General features: G+C 53.2%; 4 non-coding genes and 7 pseudogenes across 4 annotated transcripts; all 11 read left to right on the forward strand.

Moving 5' to 3' along the window:
* The first annotated feature begins 386 nt into the window (after positions 1 to 386).
* On the forward strand, positions 387 to 505 carry LOC146580857 (5S ribosomal RNA). The gene has a single exon (XR_014891746.1). It is a non-coding gene; the product is annotated as a 5S ribosomal RNA (ribosomal RNA).
* Positions 506 to 2593: 2088 nt separating this feature from the next.
* On the forward strand, positions 2594 to 2712 carry LOC146580858 (5S ribosomal RNA). Its single transcript, XR_014891979.1, has one exon. It is a non-coding gene; the product is annotated as a 5S ribosomal RNA (ribosomal RNA).
* A 732-nt stretch (positions 2713 to 3444) lies between these two features.
* On the forward strand, positions 3445 to 3563 carry LOC146580859 (5S ribosomal RNA; annotated as a pseudogene).
* Positions 3564 to 4780: 1217 nt separating this feature from the next.
* On the forward strand, positions 4781 to 4899 carry LOC146580860 (5S ribosomal RNA; annotated as a pseudogene).
* A 738-nt stretch (positions 4900 to 5637) lies between these two features.
* LOC146580861 (5S ribosomal RNA) lies at positions 5638 to 5756 on the forward strand (annotated as a pseudogene).
* A 2161-nt stretch (positions 5757 to 7917) lies between these two features.
* Positions 7918 to 8036, forward strand: LOC146580862 (5S ribosomal RNA; annotated as a pseudogene).
* Positions 8037 to 8660: 624 nt separating this feature from the next.
* LOC146580863 (5S ribosomal RNA) lies at positions 8661 to 8779 on the forward strand. Its single transcript, XR_014891747.1, has one exon. It is a non-coding gene; the product is annotated as a 5S ribosomal RNA (ribosomal RNA).
* Positions 8780 to 10867: 2088 nt separating this feature from the next.
* LOC146580864 (5S ribosomal RNA) lies at positions 10868 to 10986 on the forward strand. The gene has a single exon (XR_014891980.1). It is a non-coding gene; the product is annotated as a 5S ribosomal RNA (ribosomal RNA).
* Positions 10987 to 11718: 732 nt separating this feature from the next.
* Positions 11719 to 11837, forward strand: LOC146580865 (5S ribosomal RNA; annotated as a pseudogene).
* A 1217-nt stretch (positions 11838 to 13054) lies between these two features.
* LOC146580866 (5S ribosomal RNA) lies at positions 13055 to 13173 on the forward strand (annotated as a pseudogene).
* Positions 13174 to 13911: 738 nt separating this feature from the next.
* LOC146580867 (5S ribosomal RNA) lies at positions 13912 to 14030 on the forward strand (annotated as a pseudogene).
* The last annotated feature ends 10727 nt before the right edge of the window (positions 14031 to 24757 follow it).

Here is a 24757-nt window from a genome sequence, read left to right on the forward strand (position 1 = left end):
CTGTGGGTTCTGGCTGTGGCGACTTACACCAAACCAGGGCCTGTGGCTGCTGGCTGAGGCCACTTACACCACACCAGGGCCTGTGGCTCTTGCTCAGGCCACTCACATCACACCAGGCCCTGCGCTTCTGGCCGAGGCCATCTTCACCAAACCAGGCCCTGTGCTGCTAGCTGTGGCCATGTACAACACACCAGGCCCTGTGCTGGTTCCTGAGGCCATCTTCAACAATCCAGGGCCTGTGCTGTTGGATAAATGCTAAACTGAGCCTTTGGGTTAGGGTATTATGCAAACATGAAGGTAGGGTTATAGGATTGTCTTCGTAACTTCAGGTACTTGCCACCTAATCACCTGAATCCATAAATTGAGACATTGTGCTGGGGCCAGCAGCTTACGGCCATACCACCCTGAGCACGCCCGACCTCGTCTGATCTCGGAAGCTAAGCAGGGCTGGGCTTGGTTAGTACTTGGATGGGAGACTGCCTGGGAATACCTGGTGCTGTAAGCCTTTGATTTTCATGTCATTGAACCGCTTTTGATCCAGAGAAGGGGTGTATTAAAAGACCAAAAGCAGCTGCCCATTAATGAGGGCACATTAACGACATTGCTTTTGGCTCTTTTCCAATGTCTTGTGCTGCTAGCTGATGCAACCTACACCACACAAGGGCCTGAGGGACCGGCTGGGGCCACTTACACCACATCAGGGACTGTGGCTCTGGCTGAGGCCACTTTCACCACACCAGGGCCTGTGGCTGCTGGCTGAGGCCACCTACACCACACCAGGGCATTAGTTGCTATTGAGGCCAATTACACCACACCAGGGTCTGTGGCTCTTGCTCAGGCCACATACACCACACCAGGGCCTGTGGCTCTTGCTCAGGCCACTTACACCACACCAGGGCCTGTGGCTGCTGGCTGAGGCCACTTACACCACACCAGGGCATTAGTTGCTATTGAGGCCAATTACACCACACCAGGGTCTGTGGCTCTTGCTCAGGCCACTTACACCACACCAGGGCCTGTGGCTGCTGGCTGAGGCCACCTACACCACACCAGGGCCTGTGGCTGCTGGCTGAGGCGACTTACACCACACCAGGGCCCTTTTGCTGCTGGCTGAGGCCACTTACACCACACCAGTGCCTGTGGCTTCTGTCTGAGGCGACTTACACCACACCAGGGCCTGTGGCTGCTGGCTGAGGCCAATTACACCACACCAGGGTCTGTGGCTCTTGCTCAGGCCACTTACACCACACCAGGGCCTGTGGCACTGGCTGAGGCCACTTACACCACACCAGGGCCTGTGGCTGCTGGCTGAGGCCACTTACACCACACCAGGGCCTGTGGCTGCTGGCTGAGGCCACTTACACCACACCAGGGCCTGTGGCTGCTGGCTGAGGCCACCTACACCACACCAGGGCCTGTGGCTGCTGGCTGAGGCGACTTACACCACACCAGGGCCCTTTTGCTGCTGGCTGAGGCCACTTACACCACACCAGTGCCTGTGGCTTCTGGCTGAGGCGACTTACACCACACCAGGGCCTGTGGCTGCTGGCTGATGCCACCTACACCACACCAGGGCCTGAGTGACCGGCTGGGGCCACTTACACCACATCAGGGCCTGTGGCTGCTGGCTGAGGCCAGTTACACCACACCAGAGCCTGTGGCTGCTGGCTGAAGCCAATTACACCACACCAGGGCCTTAGTTGCTATTGAGGCCACTTACACCACACCAGGGCCTGTGGCTGCTGGCTGAGGCCACCTACACCACACCAGGGCCCTTTTGCTGTTGGCTGAGGCCACTTACACCACACCAGTGCCTGTGGCTTCTGGCTGAGGCCACTTACACCACACCAGGGCCTGTGGCTGCTGGCTGAGGCCACTTACACCACACCAGGGCCTGTGGCTCTTGCTCAGGCCACTCACATCACACCAGGCCCTGCGCTTCTGGCCGAGGCCATCTTCACCAAACCAGGCCCTGTGGTTCTTGCTCAGGCCACTTACACCACACCAGGGCCTTATTTGCTATTGAGGCCACTTACACCACACCAGGGCCTGTGGCACTTGCTCAGGCCACTTACACCACACCAGGGCCTGTGGCACTTGCTCAGGCCACTTACACCACACCAGGGCCTGTGGCTGCTGGCTGAGGCCACTTACACCACACCAGGGCTTGTGGCTCTTGCTCAGGCCACTTACACCACACCAGGGCCTGTGGCACTGGCTGAGGCCACTTAGACCACACCAGGGCCTGTGGCTGCTGGCTGAGGCCACTCACACCACACCAGGGCCTGTGGCTGCTAGCTGAGGCCACTTACACCAAACCAGGGCCTGTGGCTGCTTGCTGAGGCCATCTTCACCAAACCAGGCCCTGTGCTGCTTGCTGTGGCCATGTAAAACACACCAGGTCCTGTGCTGGTTCTTGAGGCCATCTTCAACAATCCAGGGCCTGTGCTGTTGGATAAATGCCAAACTGAGCCTTTTGGTTAGGGTATTATGCAAACATGCAGGTATGGTTATAGGATTGTCTTCGTAACTTCAGGTACTTGCCACCTAATCACTTGAATCCATAAATTTAGACATTGTGCTGGGGCCAGCAGCTTACGGCCATACCACCCTGAGCACGCCTGACCTCGTCTGATCTCGGAAGCTAAGCAGGGCTGGGCTTGGTTAGTACTTGGATGGGAGACTGCCTGGGAATACCTGGTGCTGTAAGCCTTTCATGTCATTGAACCGCTTTTGATCCAGAGAAGGGGTGTATTAAAAGACCAGAAGCAGCTCCCCATTAATGAGGGCACATTAACGACATTGCTTTTGGCTGTTTTCCAATGTCTTGTGCTGCTAGCTGATGCCACCTACACCACACCAGGGTCTGAGTGACCGGCTGGGGCCACTTACACCACACCAGGGCCTGTGGCTCCTGGCTGAGGCCACCTACACCACACCGGGGCCTTAGTTGCTATTGAGGCCAATTACACCACACCAGGGTATGTGGCTCTTGCTCAGGCCACTTACACCACACCAGGGCCTTAGTTGCTATTGAGGCCACTTACACCACACCAGGGCCTGTGGCTGCTGGCTGAGGCCACCTACACCACACCAGGGCCTTAGTTGCTATTGAGGCCAATTACACCACACCAGGGTATGTGGCTCTTGCTCAGGCCACTCACATCACACCAGGCCCTGCTCTTCTGGCCTAGGCCATCTTCACCAAACCAGGCCCTGTGCTGCTAGCTGTGGCCATGTACAACACACCAGGCCCTGTGCTGGTTCCTGAGGCCATCTTCAACAATCCAGGGCCTGTGCTGTTGGATAAATGCTAAACTGAGCCTTTGGGTTAGGGTATTATGCAAACATGCAGGTATGGTTATAGGATTGTCTTCGTAACTTCAGGTACTTGCCACCTAATCACTTGAATCCATAAATTGAGTCATTGTGCTGGGGCCAGCAGCTTATGGCCATACCACCCTGAGCACGCCCGACCTCGTCTGATCTCGGAAGCTAAGCAGGGCTGGGCTTGGTTAGTACTTGGATGGGAGACTGCCTGGGATTACCTGGTGCTGTAAGCCTTTAATTTTCATGTCATTGAACCGCTTTTGATCCAGAGAAGGGGTGTATTAAAAGACCAAAAGCAGCTGCCCATTAATAAGGGCACATTAATCACATTGCTTTTGGCTCTTTTCCAATGTCTTGTGCTGCTAGCTGATGCCACCTACACCACACCAGGGCCTGAGTGACCGGCTGGGGCCACTTACACCACATCAGGGGCTGTGGCTCTGGCTGAGGCCAGTTACACCACACCATGGTCTGTGGCTCTTGCTCAGGCCACTTACACCACACCAGGGCCTGCGGCACTGGCTGAGGCCACTTACACCACACCAGGGCCTGTGCCTGCTGGCTGAGGCCACTTACACCACACAAGGGCTTGTGGCTGCTGGCTGAGGCCACCTACACCACACCAGGGCCTGTGGCTGCTGGCTGAGGCCACCTACACCACACCAGGGCCCTTTTGCTGCTGGCTGAGGCCACTTACACCACACCAGTGCCTGTGGCTTCTGGCTGAGGCCACTTACACCACACCAGGGCCTGTGGCTGCTGGCTGAGGCCACTTACACCACACCAGGGCCTGTGGCTCTTGCTCAGGCCACTCACATCACAACAGGCCCTGCGCTTCTGGCCGAGGCCATCTTCACCAAACCAGGCCCTGTGGTTCTTGCTCAGGCCACTTACACCACACCAGGGCCTTATTTGCTATTGAGGCCACTTACACCACACCAGGGCCTGTGGCACTTGCTCAGGCCACTTACACCACACCAGGGCCTGTGGCTGCTGGCTGAGGCCACTTACACCACACCAGGGCTTGTGGCTCTTGCTCAGGCCACTTACACCACACCAGGGCCTGTGGCACTGGCTGAGGCCACTTAGACCACACCAGGGCCTGTGGCTGCTGGCTGAGGCCACTCACACCACACCAGGGCCTGTGGCTGCTAGCTGAGGCCACTTACACCAAACCAGGGCCTGTGGCTGCTTGCTGAGGCCATCTTCACCAAACCAGGCCCTGTGCTGCTTGCTGTGGCCATGTAAAACACACCAGGTCCTGTGCTGGTTCTTGAGGCCATCTTCAACAATCCAGGGCCTGTGCTGTTGGATAAATGCCAAACTGAGCCTTTTGGTTAGGGTATTATGCAAACATGCAGGTATGGTTATAGGATTGTCTTCGTAACTTCAGGTACTTGCCACCTAATCACTTGAATCCATAAATTGAGACATTGTGCTGGGGCCAGCAGCTTACGGCCATACCACCCTGAGCACGCCTGACCTCGTCTGATCTCGGAAGCTAAGCAGGGCTGGGCTTGGTTAGAACTTGGATGGGAGACTGCCTGGGAATACCTGGTGCTGTAAGCCTTTCATTTTCATGTCATTGAACCGCTTTTGATCCAGAGAAGGGGTGTATTAAAAGACCAGAAGCAGCTCCCCATTAATGAGGGCACATTAACGACATTGCTTTTGGCTGTTTTCCAATGTCTTGTGCTGCTAGCTGATGCCACCTACACCACACCAGGGTCTGAGTGACCGGCTGTGGCCACTTACACCACACCAGGGCCTGTGGCTCCTGGCTGAGGCCACCTACACCACACCGGGGCCTTAGTTGCTATTGAGGCCACTTACACCACACCAGGGTATGTGGCTCTTGCTCAGGCCACTTACACCACACCAGGGCCTTAGTTGCTATTGAGGCCACTTACACCACACCAGGGCCTGTGGCTGCTGGCTGAGGCCACCTACACCACACCAGGGCCTTAGTTGCTATTGAGGCCAATTACACCACACCAGGGTATGTGGCTCTTGCTCAGGCCACTCACATCACACCAGGCCCTGCTCTTCTGGCCTAGGCCATCTTCACCAAACCAGGCCCTGTGCTGCTAGCTGTGGCCATGTACAACACACCAGGCCCTGTGCTGGTTCCTGAGGCCATCTTCAACAATCCAGGGCCTGTGCTGTTGGATAAATGCTAAACTGAGCCTTTGGGTTAGGGTATTATGCAAACATGCAGGTATGGTTATAGGATTGTCTTCGTAACTTCAGGTACTTGCCACCTAATCACTTGAATCCATAAATTGAGACATTGTGCTGGGGCCAGCAGCTTACGGCCATACCACCCTGAGCACGCCCGACCTCGTCTGATCTCGGAAGCTAAGCAGGGCTGGCCTTGGTTAGTACTTGGATGGGAGACTGCCTGGGAATACCTGGTGCTGTAAGCCTTTCATTTTCATGTCATTGAACCGCTTTTGATCCAGAGAAGGGGTGTATTAAAAGACCAAAAGCAGCTGCCCATTAATGAGGGCACATTAACGACACTGCTTTTGGCTCTTTTCCAATGTCTTGTGCTGCTAGCTGATGCAACCTACACCACACAAGGGCCTGAGTGACCGGCTGGGGCCACTTACACCACATCAGGGCCTGTGGCTGCTGGCTGAGGCCACCTACACCACACCAGGGCATTAGTTGCTATTGAGGCCAATTACACCACACCAGGGTCTGTGGCTCTTGCTCAGGCCACTTACACCACACCAGGGCCTGTGGCTCTTGCTCAGGCCACTTACACCACACCAGGGCCTGTGGCTGCTGGCTGAGGCCACCTACACCACACCAGGGCATTAGTTGCTATTGAGGCCAATTACACCACACCAGGGTCTGTGGCTCTTGCTCAGGCCACTTACACCACACCAGGGCCTGTGGCTCTTGCTCAGGCCACTTACACCACACCAGGGCCTGTGGCTGCTGGCTGAGGCCACTTACACCACACCAGGGCCTGTGGCTCTTGCTCAGGCCACTTACACCACACCAGGGCCTGTGGCACTGGCTGAGGCCACTTACACCACACCAGGGCCTGTGGCTGCTGGCTTAGGCCACCTACACCACACCAGGGCCTTAGTTGCTATTGAGGCCAATTACACCACACAAGGGCCTGTGGCTGCTGGCTGAGGCCACCTACACCACACCAGGGCCTGTGGCTGCTGGCTGAGGCCACTTACACCACACCAGGGCCCTTTTGCTGCTGGCTGAGGCCACTTACACCACACCAGTGCCTGTGGCTTCTGGCTGAGGCGACTTACACCACACCAGGGCCTGTGGCTGCTGGCTGAGGCCACTTACACCACACCAGGGCCTGTGGCTGCTGGCTGAGGCCACCTACACCACACCAGGGCATTAGTTGCTATTGAGGCCAATTACACCACACCAGGGTCTGTGGCTCTTGCTCAGGCCACTTACACCACACCAGGGCCTGTGGCTCTTGCTCAGGCCACTTACACCACACCAGGGCCTGTGGCTGCTGGCTGAGGCCACTTACACCACACCAGGGCCTGTGGCTGCTGGCTGAGGCCACTTACACCACACCAGGGCCTGTGGCTGCTGGCTGAGGCCACCTACACCACACCAGGCCCTGTGGCGGCTGGCTGAGGCCAATTACACCACACCAGGGCCTGTGGCTCTTGCTCAGGCCACTTACACCACACCAGGGCCTGTGGCTCTTTCTCAGGCCACTCATATCACACCAGGCCCTGTGCTTCTGGCTGAGGCAACTTACACCACACCAGGGCCTGTGGCTGCTGGCTGAGGCCACTTACACCACACCAGGGCCTGTGGCTGCTGGCTGAGGCCATCTACACCACACCAGGGCCTGTGGCTGCTGGCTGAGGCGACTTACACCACACCAGGGCCTGTGGCTGCTGGCTGAGGCCACTTACACCACACCAGGGCCTGTGGCTTCTGGCTTAGGCCACCTACACCACACCAGGGCCTTAGTTGCTATTGAGGCCAATTACACCACACCATGGTCTGTGGCTCTTGCTCAGGCCACTTACACCACACCAGGGCCTGTGGCACTGGCTGAGGCCACTTACACCACACCAGGGCCTGTGGCTGCTGGCTGAGGCCACTTACACCACACAAGGGCTTGTGGCTGCTGGCTGAGGCCACCTACACCACACCAGGGCCTGTGGCTGCTGGCTGAGGCCACCTACACCACACCAGGGCCTGTGGCTCTTGCTCAGGCCACTTACACCACACCAGGGCCTGTGGCTCTTGCTCAGGCCACTTACACCACACCAGGGCCTGTGGCTCTTGCTCAGGCCACTCATATCACACCAGGCCCTGTGCTTCTGGCTGAGGCCATCTTCACCAAACCAGGCCCTGTGCTGCTTGCTGTGGCCATGTACAACACACCAGGCCCTGTGCTGTTTCCTGAGGCCATCTTCAACAATCCAGGGCCTGTGCTGTTGGATAAATGCCAAACTGAGCCTTTGGGTTAGGGTATTATGCAAACATGCAGGTATGGTTATAGGATTGTCTTCGTAACTTCAGGTACTTGCCACCTAATCACTTGAATCCATAAATTGAGACATTGTGCTGGGCCCAGCAGCTTACGGCCATACCACCCTGAGCACGCCCGACCTCGTCTGATCTCGGAAGCTAAGCAGGTCTGGGCTTGGTTAGTACTTGGATGGGAGACTGCCTGGGATTACCTGGTGCTGTAAGCCTTTAATTTTCATGTCATTGAACCGCTTTTGATCCAGAGAAGGGGTGTATTAAAAGACCAAAAGCAGCTGCCCATTAATAAGGGCACATTAATCACATTGCTTTTGGCTCTTTTCCAATGTCTTGTGCTGCTAGCTGATGCCACCTACACCACACCAGGGCCTGAGTGACCGGCTGGGGCCACTTACACCACATCAGGGGCTGTGGCTCTGGCTGAGGCCAGTTACACCACACCAGGGCCTGTGGGTTCTGGCTGTGGCGACTTACACCAAACCAGGGCCTGTGGCTGCTGGCTGAGGCCACTTACACCACACCAGGGCCTGTGGCTCTTGCTCAGGCCACTCACATCACACCAGGCCCTGCGCTTCTGGCCGAGGCCATCTTCACCAAACCAGGCCCTGTGCTGCTAGCTGTGGCCATGTACAACACACCAGGCCCTGTGCTGGTTCCTGAGGCCATCTTCAACAATCCAGGGCCTGTGCTGTTGGATAAATGCTAAACTGAGCCTTTGGGTTAGGGTATTATGCAAACATGAAGGTAGGGTTATAGGATTGTCTTCGTAACTTCAGGTACTTGCCACCTAATCACCTGAATCCATAAATTGAGACATTGTGCTGGGGCCAGCAGCTTACGGCCATACCACCCTGAGCACGCCCGACCTCGTCTGATCTCGGAAGCTAAGCAGGGCTGGGCTTGGTTAGTACTTGGATGGGAGACTGCCTGGGAATACCTGGTGCTGTAAGCCTTTGATTTTCATGTCATTGAACCGCTTTTGATCCAGAGAAGGGGTGTATTAAAAGACCAAAAGCAGCTGCCCATTAATGAGGGCACATTAACGACATTGCTTTTGGCTCTTTTCCAATGTCTTGTGCTGCTAGCTGATGCAACCTACACCACACAAGGGCCTGAGGGACCGGCTGGGGCCACTTACACCACATCAGGGACTGTGGCTCTGGCTGAGGCCACTTTCACCACACCAGGGCCTGTGGCTGCTGGCTGAGGCCACCTACACCACACCAGGGCATTAGTTGCTATTGAGGCCAATTACACCACACCAGGGTCTGTGGCTCTTGCTCAGGCCACTTACACCACACCAGGGCCTGTGGCTCTTGCTCAGGCCACTTACACCACACCAGGGCCTGTGGCTGCTGGCTGAGGCCACTTACACCACACCAGGGCATTAGTTGCTATTGAGGCCAATTACACCACACCAGGGTCTGTGGCTCTTGCTCAGGCCACTTACACCACACCAGGGCCTGTGGCTGCTGGCTGAGGCCACCTACACCACACCAGGGCCTGTGGCTGCTGGCTGAGGCGACTTACACCACACCAGGGCCCTTTTGCTGCTGGCTGAGGCCACTTACACCACACCAGTGCCTGTGGCTTCTGTCTGAGGCGACTTACACCACACCAGGGCCTGTGGCTGCTGGCTGAGGCCAATTACACCACACCAGGGTCTGTGGCTCTTGCTCAGGCCACTTACACCACACCAGGGCCTGTGGCACTGGCTGAGGCCACTTACACCACACCAGGGCCTGTGGCTGCTGGCTGAGGCCACTTACACCACACCAGGGCCTGTGGCTGCTGGCTGAGGCCACTTACACCACACCAGGGCCTGTGGCTGCTGGCTGAGGCCACCTACACCACACCAGGGCCTGTGGCTGCTGGCTGAGGCGACTTACACCACACCAGGGCCCTTTTGCTGCTGGCTGAGGCCACTTACACCACACCAGTGCCTGTGGCTTCTGGCTGAGGCGACTTACACCACACCAGGGCCTGTGGCTGCTGGCTGATGCCACCTACACCACACCAGGGCCTGAGTGACCGGCTGGGGCCACTTACACCACATCAGGGCCTGTGGCTGCTGGCTGAGGCCAGTTACACCACACCAGAGCCTGTGGCTGCTGGCTGAAGCCAATTACACCACACCAGGGCCTTAGTTGCTATTGAGGCCACTTACACCACACCAGGGCCTGTGGCTGCTGGCTGAGGCCACCTACACCACACCAGGGCCCTTTTGCTGTTGGCTGAGGCCACTTACACCACACCAGTGCCTGTGGCTTCTGGCTGAGGCCACTTACACCACACCAGGGCCTGTGGCTGCTGGCTGAGGCCACTTACACCACACCAGGGCCTGTGGCTCTTGCTCAGGCCACTCACATCACACCAGGCCCTGCGCTTCTGGCCGAGGCCATCTTCACCAAACCAGGCCCTGTGGTTCTTGCTCAGGCCACTTACACCACACCAGGGCCTTATTTGCTATTGAGGCCACTTACACCACACCAGGGCCTGTGGCACTTGCTCAGGCCACTTACACCACACCAGGGCCTGTGGCACTTGCTCAGGCCACTTACACCACACCAGGGCCTGTGGCTGCTGGCTGAGGCCACTTACACCACACCAGGGCTTGTGGCTCTTGCTCAGGCCACTTACACCACACCAGGGCCTGTGGCACTGGCTGAGGCCACTTAGACCACACCAGGGCCTGTGGCTGCTGGCTGAGGCCACTCACACCACACCAGGGCCTGTGGCTGCTAGCTGAGGCCACTTACACCAAACCAGGGCCTGTGGCTGCTTGCTGAGGCCATCTTCACCAAACCAGGCCCTGTGCTGCTTGCTGTGGCCATGTAAAACACACCAGGTCCTGTGCTGGTTCTTGAGGCCATCTTCAACAATCCAGGGCCTGTGCTGTTGGATAAATGCCAAACTGAGCCTTTTGGTTAGGGTATTATGCAAACATGCAGGTATGGTTATAGGATTGTCTTCGTAACTTCAGGTACTTGCCACCTAATCACTTGAATCCATAAATTTAGACATTGTGCTGGGGCCAGCAGCTTACGGCCATACCACCCTGAGCACGCCTGACCTCGTCTGATCTCGGAAGCTAAGCAGGGCTGGGCTTGGTTAGTACTTGGATGGGAGACTGCCTGGGAATACCTGGTGCTGTAAGCCTTTCATGTCATTGAACCGCTTTTGATCCAGAGAAGGGGTGTATTAAAAGACCAGAAGCAGCTCCCCATTAATGAGGGCACATTAACGACATTGCTTTTGGCTGTTTTCCAATGTCTTGTGCTGCTAGCTGATGCCACCTACACCACACCAGGGTCTGAGTGACCGGCTGGGGCCACTTACACCACACCAGGGCCTGTGGCTCCTGGCTGAGGCCACCTACACCACACCGGGGCCTTAGTTGCTATTGAGGCCAATTACACCACACCAGGGTATGTGGCTCTTGCTCAGGCCACTTACACCACACCAGGGCCTTAGTTGCTATTGAGGCCACTTACACCACACCAGGGCCTGTGGCTGCTGGCTGAGGCCACCTACACCACACCAGGGCCTTAGTTGCTATTGAGGCCAATTACACCACACCAGGGTATGTGGCTCTTGCTCAGGCCACTCACATCACACCAGGCCCTGCTCTTCTGGCCTAGGCCATCTTCACCAAACCAGGCCCTGTGCTGCTAGCTGTGGCCATGTACAACACACCAGGCCCTGTGCTGGTTCCTGAGGCCATCTTCAACAATCCAGGGCCTGTGCTGTTGGATAAATGCTAAACTGAGCCTTTGGGTTAGGGTATTATGCAAACATGCAGGTATGGTTATAGGATTGTCTTCGTAACTTCAGGTACTTGCCACCTAATCACTTGAATCCATAAATTGAGTCATTGTGCTGGGGCCAGCAGCTTATGGCCATACCACCCTGAGCACGCCCGACCTCGTCTGATCTCGGAAGCTAAGCAGGGCTGGGCTTGGTTAGTACTTGGATGGGAGACTGCCTGGGATTACCTGGTGCTGTAAGCCTTTAATTTTCATGTCATTGAACCGCTTTTGATCCAGAGAAGGGGTGTATTAAAAGACCAAAAGCAGCTGCCCATTAATAAGGGCACATTAATCACATTGCTTTTGGCTCTTTTCCAATGTCTTGTGCTGCTAGCTGATGCCACCTACACCACACCAGGGCCTGAGTGACCGGCTGGGGCCACTTACACCACATCAGGGGCTGTGGCTCTGGCTGAGGCCAGTTACACCACACCATGGTCTGTGGCTCTTGCTCAGGCCACTTACACCACACCAGGGCCTGTGGCACTGGCTGAGGCCACTTACACCACACCAGGGCCTGTGCCTGCTGGCTGAGGCCACTTACACCACACAAGGGCTTGTGGCTGCTGGCTGAGGCCACCTACACCACACCAGGGCCTGTGGCTGCTGGCTGAGGCCACCTACACCACACCAGGGCCCTTTTGCTGCTGGCTGAGGCCACTTACACCACACCAGTGCCTGTGGCTTCTGGCTGAGGCCACTTACACCACACCAGGGCCTGTGGCTGCTGGCTGAGGCCACTTACACCACACCAGGGCCTGTGGCTCTTGCTCAGGCCACTCACATCACAACAGGCCCTGCGCTTCTGGCCGAGGCCATCTTCACCAAACCAGGCCCTGTGGTTCTTGCTCAGGCCACTTACACCACACCAGGGCCTTATTTGCTATTGAGGCCACTTACACCACACCAGGGCCTGTGGCACTTGCTCAGGCCACTTACACCACACCAGGGCCTGTGGCTGCTGGCTGAGGCCACTTACACCACACCAGGGCTTGTGGCTCTTGCTCAGGCCACTTACACCACACCAGGGCCTGTGGCACTGGCTGAGGCCACTTAGACCACACCAGGGCCTGTGGCTGCTGGCTGAGGCCACTCACACCACACCAGGGCCTGTGGCTGCTAGCTGAGGCCACTTACACCAAACCAGGGCCTGTGGCTGCTTGCTGAGGCCATCTTCACCAAACCAGGCCCTGTGCTGCTTGCTGTGGCCATGTAAAACACACCAGGTCCTGTGCTGGTTCTTGAGGCCATCTTCAACAATCCAGGGCCTGTGCTGTTGGATAAATGCCAAACTGAGCCTTTTGGTTAGGGTATTATGCAAACATGCAGGTATGGTTATAGGATTGTCTTCGTAACTTCAGGTACTTGCCACCTAATCACTTGAATCCATAAATTGAGACATTGTGCTGGGGCCAGCAGCTTACGGCCATACCACCCTGAGCACGCCTGACCTCGTCTGATCTCGGAAGCTAAGCAGGGCTGGGCTTGGTTAGAACTTGGATGGGAGACTGCCTGGGAATACCTGGTGCTGTAAGCCTTTCATTTTCATGTCATTGAACCGCTTTTGATCCAGAGAAGGGGTGTATTAAAAGACCAGAAGCAGCTCCCCATTAATGAGGGCACATTAACGACATTGCTTTTGGCTGTTTTCCAATGTCTTGTGCTGCTAGCTGATGCCACCTACACCACACCAGGGTCTGAGTGACCGGCTGGGGCCACTTACACCACACCAGGGCCTGTGGCTCCTGGCTGAGGCCACCTACACCACACCGGGGCCTTAGTTGCTATTGAGGCCAATTACACCACACCAGGGTATGTGGCTCTTGCTCAGGCCACTTACACCACACCAGGGCCTTAGTTGCTATTGAGGCCACTTACACCACACCAGGGCCTGTGGCTGCTGGCTGAGGCCACCTACACCACACCAGGGCCTTAGTTGCTATTGAGGCCAATTACACCACACCAGGGTATGTGGCTCTTGCTCAGGCCACTCACATCACACCAGGCCCTGCTCTTCTGGCCTAGGCCATCTTCACCAAACCAGGCCCTGTGCTGCTAGCTGTGGCCATGTACAACACACCAGGCCCTGTGCTGGTTCCTGAGGCCATCTTCAACAATCCAGGGCCTGTGCTGTTGGATAAATGCTAAACTGAGCCTTTGGGTTAGGGTATTATGCAAACATGCAGGTATGGTTATAGGATTGTCTTCGTAACTTCAGGTACTTGCCACCTAATCACTTGAATCCATAAATTGAGACATTGTGCTGGGGCCAGCAGCTTACGGCCATACCACCCTGAGCACGCCCGACCTCGTCTGATCTCGGAAGCTAAGCAGGGCTGGCCTTGGTTAGTACTTGGATGGGAGACTGCCTGGGAATACCTGGTGCTGTAAGCCTTTCATTTTCATGTCATTGAACCGCTTTTGATCCAGAGAAGGGGTGTATTAAAAGACCAAAAGCAGCTGCCCATTAATGAGGGCACATTAACGACACTGCTTTTGGCTCTTTTCCAATGTCTTGTGCTGCTAGCTGATGCAACCTACACCACACAAGGGCCTGAGTGACCGGCTGGGGCCACTTACACCACATCAGGGCCTGTGGCTGCTGGCTGAGGCCACCTACACCACACCAGGGCATTAGTTGCTATTGAGGCCAATTACACCACACCAGGGTCTGTGGCTCTTGCTCAGGCCACTTACACCACACCAGGGCCTGTGGCTCTTGCTCAGGCCACTTACACCACACCAGGGCCTGTGGCTGCTGGCTGAGGCCACCTACACCACACCAGGGCATTAGTTGCTATTGAGGCCAATTACACCACACCAGGGTCTGTGGCTCTTGCTCAGGCCACTTACACCACACCAGGGCCTGTGGCTCTTGCTCAGGCCACTTACACCACACCAGGGCCTGTGGCACTGGCTGAGGCCACTTACACCACACCAGGGCCTGTGGCTGCTGGCTGAGGCCACTTACACCACACCAGGGCCTGTGGCTGCTGGCTGAGGCCACTTACACCACACCAGGGCCTGTGGCTCTTGCTCAGGCCACTTACACCACACCAGGGCCTGTGGCACTGGCTGAGGCCACTTACACCACACCAGGGCCTGTGGCTGCTGGCTTAGGCCACCTACACCACACCAGGGCCTTAGTTGCTATTGAGGCCAATTACACCACACAAGGGCCTGTGGCTGCTGGCTGAGGCCACCTACACCACACCAGGGCCTGTGGCTGCTGGCTGAGGCCACTTACACCACACCAGGGCCCTTTTGCTGCTGGCTGAGGCCACTTACACCACACCAGTGCCTGTGGCTTCTGGCTGAGGCGACTTACACCACACCAGGGCCTGTGGCTGCTGGCTGAGGCCACTTACACCACACCAGGGCCTGTGGCTGCTGGCTGAGGCCACCTACACCATACCAGGGCATTAGTTGCTATTGAGGCCAATTACACCACACCAGGGTCTGTGGCTCTTGCTCAGGCCACTTACACCACACCAGGGCCTGTGGCTCTTGCTCAGGCCACTTACACCACACCAGGGCCTGTGGCTGCTGGCTGAGGCCACTTACACCACACCAGGGCCTGTGGCTGCTGGCTGAGGCCACCTACACCACACCAGGCCCTGTGGCGGCTGGCTGAGGCCACTTACACCACACCAGTGCCTGTGGCTTCTGTCTGAGGCGACTTACACCACACCAGGGCCTGTGGCTGCTGGCTGAGGCCAATTACACCACACCAGGGTCTGTGGCTCTTGCTCAGGCCACTTACACCACACCAGGGCCTGTGGCACTGGCTGAGGCCACTTACACCACACCAGTGCCTGTGGCTTCTGTCTGAGGCGACTTACACCACACCAGGGCCTGTGGCTGCTGGCTGAGGCCAATTACACCACACCAGGGTCTGTGGCTCTTGCTCAGGCCACTTACACCACACCAGGGCCTGTGGCACTGGCTGAGGCCACTTACACCACACCAGGGCCTGTGGCTGCTGGCTGAGGCCACTTACACCACACCAGGGCCTGTGGCTGCTGGCTGAGGCCACTTACACCACACCAGGGCCTGTGGCTGCTGGCTGAGGCCACCTACACCACACCAGGGCCTGTGGCTGCTGGCTGAGGCGACTTACACCACACCAGGGCCCTTTTGCTGCTGGCTGAGGCCACTTACACCACACCAGTGCCTGTGGCTTCTGGCTGAGGCGACTTACACCACACCAGGGCCTGTGGCTGCTGGCTGATGCCACCTACACCACACCAGGGCCTGAGTGACCGGCTGGGGCCACTTACACCACACCAGGGCCTGTGGCTCTTGCTCAGGCCACTCACATCACACCAGGCCCTGCGCTTCTGGCCGAGGCCATCTTCACCAAACCAGGCCCTGTGGTTCTTGCTCAGGCCACTTACACCACACCAGGGCCTTATTTGCTATTGAGGCCACTTACACCACACCAGGGCCTGTGGCACTTGCTCAGGCCACTTACACCACACCAGGGCCTGTGGCACTTGCTCAGGCCACTTACACCACACCAGTGCCTGTGGCTTCTGGCTGAGGCGACTTACACCACACCAGGGCCTGTGGCTGCTGGCTGAGGCCACTTACACCACACCAGGGCCTGTGGCTGCTGGCTGAGGCCACTTACACCACACCAGGGCCTGTGGCTGCTGGCTGAGGCCACCTACACCACAGCAGGGCCTGTGGCTGCTGGCTGAGGCCACCTACACCACACCAGGGCCTGTGGCTGCTGGCTAAGGCCACTTACACCACACCAGTGCCTGTGGCTTCTGGCTGAGGCGACTTACACCACACCAGGGCCTGTGGCTGCTGGCTGAGGCCACTTACACCACACCAAGGCCTGTGGCTGCTGGCTGAGGCGACTTACACCACACCAGGGCCCTTTTGCTGCTGGCTGAGGCCACTTACACCACACCAGTGCCTGTGGCTTCTGGCTGAGGCGACTTACACCACACCAGGGCCTGTGGCTGCTGGCTGAGGCCACTTACACCACACCAGGGCCTGTGGCTTCTGGCTTAGGCCACCTACACCACACCAGGGCATTAGTTGCTATTGAGGCCAATTACACCACACCAGGGTCTGTGGCTCTTGCTCAGGCCACTTACACCACACCAGGGCCTGTGGCTCTTGCTCAGGCCACTTACACCACACCAGGGCCTGTGGCTGCTGGCTGAGGCCACCTACACCACACCAGGGCATTAGTTGCTATTGAGGCCAATTACACCACACCAGGGTCTGTGGCTCTTGCTCAGGCCACTTACACCACACCAGGGCCTGTGGCTCTTGCTCAGGCCACTTACACCACACCAGGGCCTGTGGCTGCTGGCTGAGGCCACCTACACCACACCAGGGCATTAGTTGCTATTGAGGCCAATTACACCACACCAGGGTCTGTGGCTCTTGCTCAGGCCACTTACACCACACCAGGGCCTGTGGCTCTTGCTCAGGCCACTTACACCACACCAGGGCCTGTGGCACTGGCTGAGGCCACTTACACCACACCAGGGCCTGTGGCTGCTGGCTGAGGCCACTTACACCACACCAGGGCCTGTGGCTGCTGGCTGAGGCCACTTACACCACACCAGGGCCTGTGGCTCTTGCTCAGGCCACTTACACCACACCAGGGCCTGTGGCACTGGCTGAGGCCACTTACACCACACCAGGGCCTGTGGCTGCTGGCTTAGGCCACCTACACCACACCAGGGCCTTAGTTGCTATTGAGGCCAATTACACCACACAAGGGCCTGTGGCTGCTGGCTGAGGCCACCTACACCACACCAGGGCCTGTGGCTGCTGGCTGAGGCCACTTACACCACACCAGGGCCCTTTTGCTGCTGGCTGAGGCCACTTACACCACACCAGTGCCTGTGGCTTCTGGCTGAGGCGACTTACACCACACCAGGGCCTGTGGCTGCTGGCTGAGGCCACTTACACCACACCAGGGCCTGTGGCTGCTGGCTGAGGCCACCTACACCACACCAGGGCATTAGTTGCTATTGAGGCCAATTACACCACACCAGGGTCTGTGGCTCTTGCTCAGGCCACTTACACCACACCAGGGCCTGTGGCTCTTGCTCAGGCCACTTACACCACACCAGGGCCTGTGGCTGCTGGCTGAGGCCACTTACACCACACCAGGGCCTGTGGCTGCTGGCTGAGGCCACCTACACCACACCAGGCCCTGTGGCGGCTGGCTGAGGCCACCTACACCACACCAGGGCCTGTGGCTGCTGGCTGAGGCCACTTACACCACACCAGTGCCTGTGGCTTCTGGCTGAGGCGACTTACACCACACCAGGGCCTGTGGCTGCTGGCTGAGGCCACTTACACCACACCAAGGCCTGTGGCTCTTGCTCAGGCCACTCACATCACACCAGGCCCTGCGCTTCTGGCCGAGGCCATCTTCACCAAACCAGGCCCTGTGCTCCTTGCTGTGGCCATGTACAACACACCAGGCCCTGTGCTGGTTCCTGAGGCCATCTTCAACAATCCAGGGCCTGTGCTGTTGGATAAATGCCAAACTGAGCCTTTGGGTTAGGGTATTGTTAGGTATTTTAGTACCACGGTTAGCATTTACAGAAGATTGTTTTATACAGAAAAGAGTTGCTCAATAAGGCCCATCTACTAGTTGTTTTTCTCTTTCTCTGTGACCCAAGAATTAATGTGTAGGACTCACAAGCTGGTACCCCAAGGTCGAAAATACCACAGAGATGAGACCACTTCCTTACTCCCATCCTCCCTTTTTCTTTATCTCCTGGAAAAGGCTCGTTAAAGGCTAGGTGGTTTGTTTCAGAATTCATTAATGAAAGAACTCTGTATTTTATGTCTAGGAGTGTATTTTGCTGGGATGATCATAAATTGTAGCTGAGCTGATAAACTACACACAGGATACTTCTTTGCTCACAAGGCAGGAAGACGTTTCCTTATTTGGTCTGTACCGGTTTGAACTGGGAAAGCTGACACACGAACCTTTTTTTTCATCTATATAAACTGCTGTGTATCAAATAAACCTTTGAGTTGATTTGGGAAGGCAACCTGAAGCAGTCTGTGTTTCCTTGTTCTCCCAAGCTGCTCCCGGCGCTGTAACTAACCCAGCTGAACGGCATACCTGAGTGTTACTTTAAATAATTAGGAATCTTAGAAGGAAAGGACAAAACTCTGCTTATCGCTCACGCCACGGAGGAAACCCGGGATGGCAATTTCCTTCAATTTTGGTGTCAGAAGTGGGATCCCTGACAGAAGGTAAATATGCGTCTTTCATATTTATATAAAGACCTATTATACCTCTCTCAGTGATTGATCCATAAAGAAACGGGATATGCTGACGAAGTTTCACTTAGTGATCCAGAGAGATACACTGACGACTTCCTCAGTCCCCGAATAAAGTAAATTAACCCTTGTGTGGTGTTGGTGGACACAGGAAGTTGCCTGTTGTCTTGAATATTTTAATTTTGTTTAAAAAAATAATAATAATTAATTGTTTAATTAAACGTACGTTAAAAAGTGAGAAGTTGCTCACTTAGAAAAGTGACACAGAAAGTTGCCTGTTGTCTTAAATACTTCTCGTTAAGTGAGAAGTTGCTCACCAAAGAGTGACACAGGGAGTTGTCTGTTATCTTGAAACGTACGTTAAGAAGTGAGAAGTTGCTCACTCACAGAAAGCTAGTAAATAATTAAATTTAATTTTGTTAAAAAAAAAAAAAAAAACGAAAGAAAACTGAAAACGGGTCTCACAGACCCGATTACCATACAAGGGTTAAAAGCAGTAAATTAAAAGCAGAAAGACACAGGAAGTTGCCTGTTGTTTTACGAGAAGTTGCTCGTTAAGCGAGAAGTTGCTCGCTAAGTGAGAGTTGCTCACACAAACAAAAAATTGCTAGCAATAAATTTAAAGTGACCTCAGCTGTGCCGCAGCGAAAATACTAACCTAAATCCTCCTAGCGTGTAAACCCCTCTGGAAATCACTGAACATGAGTCAGAATTATTCAAAGACCACAGACAGGTCCGATAAAAAAATCTAAAGTACCTGTAAAACCAAAAATTAATAAAATACAAAATAAAGTCTCAAATAACGGCTCAGTATAACTCCCATTTCCGGTTACGTGTAACCTACGTCCGCGAATCGGTGAAGACGTCCATGATCACGTATCCAGAACATGCGGAAGTGCTTATGTGACTGACTTTGTTTGCAACTTAAGAAGTTCAATGCATTCTAATTTCTTTTCGGAGCCTTATCCCGAACGATTATCGCCAGAAAACAGGTCAGTAGAAATGTTGAATATCATTTGTGATAAGAAAAGTAGTCTGCTTAAAAAGTCCTGTAGAAAATATATGATAGAATGCCGCGACGTGATGCATCAAATGTTACCGCTATGGACAAAAGGAGGGTAAATAATGACAAAGTCGCCGATTTCTTTAAGAATCTAAAGAAATTCCTGCTAACAATGTCCAGAGACAAAATTGACTTAAATGCAGTAACTATGTGTAAACAGAAGCCTGATGAATCTATCCTAGTATTCATAAAACGCTTTATGCACTGTTGGACAAGCTAGAGGTGCAAATCTAGCTCAGTTTTCCAGCAGCCGCAGACACCCAAAGCAAAAATGAATTTGTGTATTTAATTTAACACAAAGGGTGAAATGTTTGCTGACACTGATAACAGCTTATGTTTTCTCTGCCCTATGTACCGACATGATGGAGAAGGAACATCCTCTGTGTCAGCTGGACCCTCAGCAGAGAATGAACTCAACATCCTTTTTGTCCGGTACTCTATGTCACACACTGTGCCAAAAAAACGTGTACAGACGCCACTAACAGGTAATCCCATGACTGGGAGCCACACTTTTGTTTCTCTCACACTGTTCAACAACATGATAACTGCTCACACAAGTGAAGGTCAAACAGTGATTTTGTTACATAACTCAGACATAGGTTACGAAATATGTCGTCACATAGATCTAACCTACCCTATCCACTGTACTATTTCTGCACTTACGTTGCCAGCTGAATACCAGAATATGACATTGTGGTCTAAAAGTGAGAATGATATAGGATTTATTGACTGTACACTTTATCACGTACACCTATTAAAACACAACAAGCAGTATATGTCAAGCAGCATCCCATTTCCACGGAAAAAGCCGCAGTCCTAGATGTCATGATAGGAGATTTATTGACTACAGGAGTAATAAAGCCCACACTCCTGTCAATCCTGTGCCAAAGCCTAACAAACCTGGCGTATGGCGTTTCATACAAGACTTGAGGCAAATTAATGCAGTCAACATTCCTCTGCCACCTCTCGTTTCAGATGTTCACAGCATATTGACATGCATTGCATACACATTTTACCGTGGTGGATTTTTGCTCCGCTCCTTTTTCTCAGTACCTGTGACACACAGCCGTTATTTGCATTCACACATAGAAATAAGCAGTACACTTGGACTCGTTTGCCCCAAGGCATGATAGACAGCTCTGCTGCTTTCTCAATGGTGCTTCACTCCTCCAGGGCTGCACCCTGATCCACATGTGGATGACCTCCTCCTCTGTGCTGAAAGTGAAAAACTGTGTCAAACTGCTACACACATGCTTCTCCAGCACCTCCAAAAGACTGGCCACAAAGCATATGCAAAGAAAATGCAGTACTGTCAGACTTCTGTTCAATATTTGGGATTTACACTGTCTCACGGAAAACGTTCCATGACTGCAGACAGGGTCAAAGCTGTGACCTCTGTCCCTCGTCCCACTACACAGAAGGAAATGTTGTCCTTCCTGGGCATGGTGAACTATTGCAGACAGTGGATACCAGACTGTTCTTTTCATGACCACATTCTGCGTGACTGTTGTAAAAAAGACAAGCCTCCTCGAATACTGTGGTCCACAGAAATGACTGCCTCTTTCAATGCATTACAGGGAGTGCTGACCTCCGCCACTCAAAGGTGCTGCCTGAATTGTTCAGGAGTGCCGGCCTGCCTGAGGGCAGTAGCAGCTTGCTCTATCATGATAAGGGACTGCGAGAAGCTCACACTCTCACATGACACTATTCTACACACCAATCACCAGGTCACGACCATTATAGCAAACATAACTAAACAACATATGCAAATCTCACTATAAAAGCGAGCAGCACACCTGATTCGCCAGCACATTTATTGATCCTATGCTGTGTTCTTCTAACCGACAGGATGGCTCAGACAGGCTTGACGATCATGACTGCATGACACGTATACAGGAATCCACAGCACCACGTCCAGATTTAGAGCAAACACCTATCCCAGACTCAGCCACGGTTTATGTGGACGGGTCCTGTTCAAGGCCGAGTGACAACTCATTTCTTTGTGGCTATTCAGTGGTAACAGTGCCTGACATCATACTAGAGGCTCACTCATTACCATTTCACTCAGCACAAAAAGCAGAGCTCATGGCTTTAATACGCGCCTGTGAGCTACATTTGGATAAGCATGTGACAATTTACGCAGACAGCCGCTATGCATTTGGCGTTGTGCATGACTTTGGCACATTGTGGAGACAGAGAGGATTTAGATCTGCTGATGGAAAATAAATTGCTAAATTGTGATTTTGTTCAAAGACTTTTTCAGGCTATACAGCTGCCATCGGCCGTTGCAGTTGTAAAAACGAAAGGACACAGTACAGCTGACACAGACGAAGCAACAGGTAATGCCTTAGCAGACGTGACAGCCAAGGCTGCAGCTGCATCACAGCTCCCACCTCCGCAGGAAGTATTATCTGTGCCCCTACAGCTGCCACTTGTTACACTCCCAGACTATTTAGACACAAATGTTGATTTAAAATTCATACAAGAGCAAGCCTCTGCATAGAATAATGACTGTACCTTAGAAGACAGAGATGGCCTATACAAAAATCTTAAGGGTTTGATTGCCCTCCCATATTCCCTGATGCCAGTCCTTGCCCGACATTTTCACTGTGTGAGTCATGTCGGACAAAGAGGGGTAATAGGGGCAATAAAATTAAGATTTGTAATTGAGAAAACATCACATGCAGTAAAAAGCATATTAGCAACCTGTCTAACATGTGCGCGAACTAATGTAGGAAAATCAAAAGCAAAACATCAGCATTTACCACAACCAGATTTTCCATTTCATACATTACAAATTGATTTCACACATATGCCAGCACAAGGAAGCATCAAGTACTTACTGGTAATAGTGGATCAATTTAGTAAATGAGTAGAAGCTTATCCAACCTCAAAAGAAACTGCAGAAGTAGTCTGTCAAAAGTTGAGCAATGAAATAATACCCAGATTCGGAATACCTCACCAGATTAACAGTGATAGAGGATCTTCATTCACATTAGAAGTAATTCAAAAGTGTGCTAAAACTTTAATGACCTGGGTCAAATTACTTACTTAAGTCCTGTGTGAAATTAGAAGGACTCAATCTGCAGTAACCAAATTATCTCCATTTGAAGTAAGACCATTTCCAACACCATGGTCAGCTTCCAGAGGGGCACCGCTAGTAGAAGGTGATGTATATTGCATTGTCCACTGATGTTCACAACCTGATAGAAAAACTGAATAATAACTATCAGAAAGTTTGTCTCTCTCAGCCTTTCCCCTCCACAGTTCCACCAGTGGAGACAAGGAGATGCATGTTGGAGAAGCCACTAAAACCAAGGACTCTCTGGGAGGCCGCGCGTGTTCCAGCCCCCAGACTGTACTGGCAGTGACGAAGAACCAGCATCCTCACAGACGGACAACCTCAGTGGATTCATGCCAGCAGGGTTAAGACCAGCCCAATCGGACCATCTCAGACGTCGGATCAAGTAGATGACATCTCAGGCGAGCCAGCGCCCGGAACTAGAGCAAATAAACACACACGGGTAGATGACATCTCAGGCGAGCCAGCGCCAGGATCCAATGTACACACACACACAATCACTGATTAACACACAACGCCTGAAAGAACAACAACAAGGTACTCAAACATCCAGCAGGAACAGAAAGCCAAAAGTACCACATGATGTCTAACCTGATAAAGCCAGACTCATTCCATCCTGATAATGGAGAAAATGAAATGCCCATTGTCATCATACGACGCTTATTCTGTGTCTCTCGAACCTGGGACCAGGCCAGAAGACGACTGAAGAACTGTCTTTTTTATATATTTAGGTTATTAATCATATCTACTGCATTAACCTTAGGATTTTTATTTACTATTTCATATTGTAAAGTGCAACCCTGTTCACATTTCTGCAAGCCACATTTTCAATGATAACCCATATAGCTACCAGTACAGCCACTTCAATGTATTTGCAATTAGCACAAATTGATCCTGAGGATGTGCCAGATGTTACCAATGATGTTCCTGATGTGTATATTGAACATTAGGTTGTGAACTATTACATTTTATGATTTGCTTTTTATATTATGTTATTACATTTGTGATTTTTCCTTTCTATTTGAGTTATTATTTTTAAAAAATAATAAAAGAGGGGAACTGTTAGGTATTTTAGTACCACGGTTAGCATTTACAGAAGATTGTTTTATACAGAAAAGAGTTGCTCAATAAGGCCCATCTACTAGTTGTTTTTCTCTTTCTCTGTGACCCAAGAATTAATGTGTAGGACTCACAAGCTGGTACCCCAAGGTCGAAAATACCACAGAGATGAGACCACTTCCTTACTCCCATCCTCCCTTTTTCTTTATCTCCTGGAAAAGGCTCGTTAAAGGCTAGGTGGTTTGTTTCAGAATTCATTAATGAAAGAACTCTGTATTTTATGTCTAGGAGTGTATTTTGCTGGGATGATCATAAATTGTAGCTGAGCTGATAAACTACACACAGGATACTTCTTTGCTCACAAGGCAGGAAGACGTTTCCTTATTTGGTCTGTACCGGTTTGAACTGGGAAAGCTGACACACGAACCTTTTTTTTCATCTATATAAACTGCTGTGTATCAAATAAACCTTTGAGTTGATTTGGGAAGGCAACCTGAAGCAGTCTGTGTTTCCTTGTTCTCCCAAGCTGCTCCCGGCGCTGTAACTAACCCAGCTGAACGGCATACCTGAGTGTTACTTTAAATAATTAGGAATCTTAGAAGGAAAGGACAAAACTCTGCTTATCGCTCACGCCACGGAGGA

Source organism: Mchenga conophoros, linkage group LG3 (genome assembly GCF_057382185.1).
Source record: "Mchenga conophoros isolate Kocher_MC1m ecotype Shallow Benthic linkage group LG3, M_conophoros_male_GT1.1, whole genome shotgun sequence".
NCBI classification, from domain to species: Eukaryota; Metazoa; Chordata; class Actinopteri; order Cichliformes; family Cichlidae; genus Mchenga; species Mchenga conophoros.